Here is a 7253-nt window from a genome sequence, read left to right on the forward strand (position 1 = left end):
TAGTGCCCTCCATGGAAAATAAAATAAATAATCAATATTAGATCAAGAGATAAAAATGATTCCCCTGGTAGATAGAGTAATGATTGTGTCCCCAGTTGATGAATCAGATAATGATTGTGCTCCCGGTAGATAAGGTAATAGTTTGTGCTCCTAGTAGATAAAGTAATGAATATGTCCCTGTAGATGAAGAAAATAACAATTGTTCTCCCAGTAGATACAGTAATGTATTTTTTCTTAAAATCCTGTGCAGATGAAAATTGTGCATTTCAAGAGATAAATGTATAAATACTTTGCAAGTTTGTTTCTCTTTTGCTTAAAATAATCCTATCCCTAACAATTGTTGTGTGTGTGATCTGTCCATGTCTCCATGAGTGAGTTGTATTTGCAAAACAGATCCTAAGAGTATATTTTGCACATTTAACCTCTGACAAAGTGGATTTAAGTTTTATTAAAACCATGAATTCAGAATCAGAAAACGGGAAATAGTGGTAACTGGTTACTGTTTAAAATTGGACATTTCAATTATAAATATAAATATATTGCACCTTGAATGCAACACTTTTTGCATTAGTTTACAGACAAATGATTATGTGCTTGACTTTATAAGTGCACCCTAATGAGTGGTACAGTTCTGCAATATCTCACAGAATTACATTACATAATTATACAATAAAATAAGACTTAAGTGTTTATTTTGAGTTTGAACCCATAACACATAGGGGGTCAATACTATTAGCTATGATGATCTCGTGGCCACACATCGCGACAGTGGCCGCAGTCCGGATTTGCCAAATTTTGCTCGCAGCCCCATAGGGCAGCGAGCAAAGTTTAGCGGATTCAGGGTCGAGTCAGGCTGGGAAGGGTGCGATGTGCCGGTTCGTTGCAGGCATTTAACACCATTGCAATGGCACATCACACCCTTTACACGGAATAGGATTGACCCCAAAGTTTCTGAAGGACATACTGTACGTACTGTACAGTAGAAATGTTAGAATATCTTTTAGCTAGAAATATGACATACATAATTTAGTATAGCAATAAAAAAGTATGTAAAAGTGACATACCAGTAATGTAGTTACAGTGATTTACATCTAGTTAAAACCTGAGTCTGGTATGTAAGGCACTGAAATGGAATCACTTAGTTGGACAACTCTCAACTGTCTCTATAATGGGATAAAAGTCCTGCTATGCGGGACATTGGAGCACATGTCAAATAATACAATGGTCTATTTACTAAGCCTTGAATTGAGATAAAGTGGACAGAGATAAAGGGCCTCATTCAGAGGCGGTCGGAGGATGCAAGCGGTCGCTCAGAAACTGGGCGGCCACTTGCATCCTGACCGCCCGCCTCTATTTCGGTCGTTAGGCTGTGGGTTTACACCCACAGCTCTAACGACCGCTAGGGTCAACATCGACAGCTCGCACCCTTTGGAAAGAGACCCGCTACGACCGGCGCTGTCGGTCATAGCGGGTCTCACGCATGCGCACGAAGGAGCCGGCTGCCTCGTGCACATGCGCACTTGACAAACATCGAGGCGGCCGTGCGGTCGTAGACCGTACCGCCGCCTCTGAATGAAGCCAAAGTGCCAAAGTGCCAGCCAACCATCTCATAACTGTCATTTTTCAAACACAACTTGTGACATGACAGTTAGTCTGTTCACTTTATCTCCATATACGAAACGCACATCTAAGGACATGGAAAGATGGGTATATATATAAACAAATAAGAAATGTTGATTCACTTTTACAATTTTGCTGCCTTTTATAGAAACACAGGAATAAAATGTAACCTTGAACTGTGCAGATACCATATCTCACATATGTGATACTTGACCTAAGCATAAGAACTGAGATTTACTCCGATACAAATAGAGTACGCTTGTGCAACACTTTTTTTATTTTGTATCATGCGAGATAGTCCTACAAACATTATTGCTGTGTATACACCAGGGCATCCAGACTCTCACAAATAATATTAAACCTACAGCCATACCATACTGGATATGCCCAATCTCGTCTAATCTTGGAAGCTCTAAAGTATTGGGCCAGGTGAGTACTTGGATGGGTGACCACCTAGGAATACCAGGTGTTGTAGGTAGTCTAAGATAAGAGGTGGATTGGGACAGAGTGATTAACATAGCATACTGTTCACATGAGTCTGGTAATCACAGGGTTACATGGAAGTCACTTTCCTACATAATCAATATGACAATATAAATACACTATTTTTTGAATTTCATTGTTATGCTGTAAGAATTTGACTACCTAGAATAAGTTCTCAATGTTTTTCGCCACACCCACCCATTTTGTTTTCTCAAGGAGATCTGTATAATTTTAAGAAATATTATTAAAAGTAATTTTTTTATGTATTTGAATCTAAAGAGTGCCCCAACGGCAAACCCTTCTTGTTTTCTCTGTTCTTGCATGCTCTGTGGGGGGCCATCGACCCGGTCTGAGCGCATCGGCGCTAACGACCGGGTCTGAATGACCCCCTTTATCTCCATCCAAAGCATAGTTAATAGACACCACAATTAGATGAATTTTTAATTCCGCCACAGTGCCCACTCACCTGAGAACTGGGTGTCGAAGCTGGATTATTGGCTGAGACAAGATCAGTTTAAAATTGAATCACAGAGACACCATCTTGTGACTGCCCGCAATACGCCATCTTGGAAATGAAATCGCAAGACGCCATTTTACGAATGTCCGCCTAAGCGCCATTTTAGATAAACTCACACTTTAGTACATGTGGCGATATTACTATTAGCATCATGCGATTACATCTGTGATCATCGCCATAAGTTACGGCGATTCACCAAAAGACCATTTTATGACTTTACGTAGTTTGGGTGCTCTGGATAAAGTGTATATTATTATAATTCCCTTAAAGGATATATTTCAGAAATGGCTGTACAGTATGTAAAAATTGGATTGCATTAGCTAAACAGAGCAAATGGCCACGTGACAACTAGTCTGTGAAGACAAGCTTCATGGACATAACGTCTGCTCTCACTCCAGGTGGCCCTGCTCGAATACAGCAAGAGGGTCATTTGTAGCACCTTACATTAGCAGGCTTCCTACAATAAAATACCTTCAAAGCCAGGAGTGTTATCTGAGGTTTGGGTCTTGTAGCTGTGCTAATTTACATTTACACAAGAACCTGGGAGAACAAAGGACTGTACTTTTGAGCCTGGGAAGGGTGGGGGCTGCTGAGAGAGGGGGGTGTGTGGAACTATAATGCTCAGCATTCCACACTGCTAGGTATTCACTTAGTTTAAGTGAGATTTAAGTGCACCATTTCTCATACACACATTAATACGCACAATTGCGCTGTTAACTAATCGCATATTAGCAAATGCATAAGATCCTGTATGAAAACATTGTTTATTAGCTTCATGCGCACGCATCTGCCCCAAGTTAACTAGCGTCTTTACATCACACCCTGCATACTTACACATTACATATTCACATAAAAGGTTTAATAAGGTTTAAAGTATAAGATTTAAGTTTGTTCATTTAGCATAAATGCTGTGAAATAAAGATTATTTGGTAACTAAGGGTTTATACATGATAAGTAAGCCGTGATTGGTATTGCACTGATGCGTACTCTTTCAACAGTATTCCGGTACCATCGGTGTGGAGATCGCATCATGCATTCTCAACTTATGGACCACAGAGACTTCAAGCAACAAAAATTTACATAATATGAACAACTGTTAGGATGTTGCATGAGGCAGGAAACCAGAGACCCCCAGTTGTTAGAGGCTGGGATGTGTCTATTTGAATCAACCTGTTAAATGCCTTGTAACATATGCCCTCTCCTTTAGGACCAGTGATATTAGCAACAAACTTCTCTATTGTGTTGTTTATTTCTGGGGGGTATAAATATGCTCTGACCCTGGGTTCCTAGTCTTTGTGCTGAATGCTGATTGACTAGGGGTTTCTTGCTGATGCCTAACATCTGGACCAGAGAGCGCTGCATATGTATAATTGTACTTGGGTCTGTATAATCTCTTTGCGCTAAGATTATATGAGGATCATAGCGTGTAACTGCTGTACTTTTACTTGAATAATACTTTGTGCTTTGGAACCACATATTCTAGGTCTGGAGTCTTGGATGACTGCATACGCAAATTAGCGTCATCCTTAGAGGTTTATAGGAAGGATATTAGAAGGTATAGGCAGGGGTATATAGAGGTTCAAAGGCAGTATTCTTATGGGTTAGGGGTATGGCACTTTTAAATGGGGGTGGGACAGTGCACCTGGCAGAACAGTGCATTCAAATCTATACTATCCTGTTTAAATTGGGACATTTGGAAGGTATGTGATCATACTTTCTATTTAATGTCAGAGGATTAAAAGTCAAGAGAGAATATATATTTCATTCTGATCCTTGATCCTGATTCAGTTGTTTCTTTAATTCTGAAATGTATTGTTCTATAATAGGATGAATTCTGCACACTAATTTCTTCAAAATCTTTCACTAGATTGTTCTGACAATTAGGATAATTGAAGACACTAACCGCAGAGTCATGCAAACATATTATGACATATTTATGGTGAAGTTAAAATGTTCAGTGTTTCTGATAAATTCAGCTAACACAAATGTTTCACCATGATTTATATATAATTTATTGCAAAAACAATATTACAGAAGTCAATTGTTGTTAATTAAAACATCTTTTGAAATACTAATTAGGAAAACATAAGTTTGGTCCAGCACTCCAGCCACTAGTAATCAAAAGTGAATTTCTAAGGGGAGGTTAGTCCAATATATCAGCAAATGAAGCACAATAAACATGATTAATGCGCACATTAGACTTTCCTTATCACAATTTTCTGGCAGTTTTTATCCGGTCTTGGTTAAAATTACATTGAGCTGTTTCTCTCTTTCTATAAAATACAGATTACGTGGAGACAGCAGTCTGAGCAAGTCAAGTTCCATCCCCTTAGCTCATTAATTATTATTGCTGGTTCAGTGTTCATTATCACTTACTGCTGAAAGATGTAGGATGTAATATTAATGCAGTTCCTGATACAAAATTACACTATTGTAATCATATTTCTAAATAATAAAATATAGCTTTCTGGTATTTTGTTTTAATATACTGATTTTCAATAATATTATAATATCGCTTTCTCTTATTTCTCATACTTGTCTGAACATTTAATGTAACATTGCATATACAGATTTGTGTAGAAATTGCTCCCTTTTTCAAAGTTAAACTGACAATGTAACATGTTTAACCATTCAACGCCTATCTTAAATCACTTATAGCGGCCGCCGGTCTCATAACTAGATAGGGTCTAAGGATAGAATGTGAGCTAAAGTATTGTATCAGCTACTAAAAGTAATGCTGGCCATACACGGGACGATTGATCACACAATTTGGGCAGTTTCTACAGGTTGGACATACCAATCATTTGAAAATAGTTGTATTTTTAGTCTTCTGTGACCCCGATGCGCATCCCCGCCGTCATCTAGTTGGATCGCAGATCAGATGGTTTTCTAGAGAGATCTCAACTGATCGTGTAGGAATTGACACACATTGTGTGATGTGATTGATCAAATCGTATGGTCTTATGTGAAATAGTTGCATTTTAAATACAAATCGGGGAAGGGAAGAATTTTCAAGGGAAATCGTACAACTAATCTGACGAACTTTTGAATCTCACCGTGTATGGCCACCTTTCCACACATTACAAGAGGCAGGAATACCAAAATGACTGTCTATAGTAGGTAGCAAGCAAATTTTATTGATAAGTGGCACAATTTATGTGGCAAAATATACTATAACAGGCAAAGGAAAGCATAGGTAATATTGATGGAGGAGCACATCAAGGAAACAATCTACTCTAACTACAGTACCAGCACTAGTCAGGAGACTTCTTCATTTTACTCAATAGAACATTAACTGGTTCACAGCGATGAAAGGAAATTAACCTCTTTTCCAATCAAAATATTTGGTAGCAATCAACCTGGATCCATTGTAAAGAAAACAGTGCACCAGAGCTTATTGTAAAGAAAACTGACCAGAGTTCTTATTCATTATTTTAACTTATTAGGCCTGAGTAGCATTACTATATTCATTTATTAGATAGGGTAGAGAGTGAATGTGTGGGTTAAGTGTATAGGTTACTGGGATTAGAGTTCAATACTCATTGTAGGTACAGATAAAGGGCCTGATTCTGAGTTGAATGGATATCTGTGAATGGATGCAAAGATGCGAATCTATGCATTGTTGCCTGTGTCCGTCCTGTTCTGAGTCTGAACTTGGTCACCTCTGTATTTCCGTAAAATAAGGCTTTTTACTGGGTTGTGACAAGTCGATCTCATGTAATCTCCCTGACATGTGGAAGTATTGTGGGAGTGTCGTCAGCATGTATCAATAGCTCTGTGTCATTCTGAGTTGTGCGTATGGAGAAGGGGAGTCTGTTTCTGATGGATTTCTTGCACCTAGCATATGACTAGAGCAAGTGCAGATACTAATGATGATGGCTGCAGCAGCTGGCATAACATCAATGGGCGGCAAGGCTTTCCACATGCAGACAACTGAACCCCTGCATTACACCTATGGTTTCTTGCATTAGCATTAGATAATAATGTGCATGCTACTCAGAATCAGGCCCAAAGTGAATTGTGCATTAGTGGCATTGTGATTAAGGGGCAATTTTGGAACGTTGTCATAGGGGAATAAACTCAAATTGGGGAAATTGTTAAAGCCTACGTGATTCCATTCTATTGTTGGGTTGAGATATTGTTAGTTAGATGATGATTACATGTTACCAATATTGCTTAATGTACTTTATAGTGATTATCCAAAGTAACTTTTAGGTGTAAAGTGTTGTAAGCATTAGGGAATTACTGAACTCATAGTAAGAGATAAATAGAGTTAGGTCAGGATATATCCCTAAATGGGGATAATTACATACAGTATATGGTAAAGATATATATGAATTGGTAAGGTGAAATTAAAGTGTTACTCTTCAAACTATAGTTAAGGTATCTATTTGGGCTGCATTACCATTTGCAATTTATATAGTACAGTGTGATATCCAAATATTAAGCTGTAATAATCAAAAGGATTAAATCCATCTGTGAATTTTATTATTTATTCACTTTACCAATCTTTCTAAATTGTATAATATTTTAATTATCATTATCAATGTCCCATATAAAGGGGATTTCATTTTTTATTAGCTTTGTTGTGTGTCAATCTATTGGAAAGGGACCAAGGTTCATCACACACAAA

At 38.0% G+C, this 7253-nt stretch overlaps 1 pseudogene; it reads left to right on the plus strand.

The window, feature by feature from the left end:
• Nucleotides 1-1979: 1979 nt before the first annotated feature.
• LOC148542150 (5S ribosomal RNA) lies at nucleotides 1980-2098 on the plus strand (annotated as a pseudogene).
• Nucleotides 2099-7253: the final 5155 nt, after the last annotated feature.

Source organism: Taudactylus pleione, unplaced genomic scaffold (assembly GCF_031769625.1).
Source record: "Taudactylus pleione unplaced genomic scaffold, aTauple2 ptg000015l, whole genome shotgun sequence".
NCBI classification, from domain to species: Eukaryota; Metazoa; Chordata; class Amphibia; order Anura; family Myobatrachidae; genus Taudactylus; species Taudactylus pleione.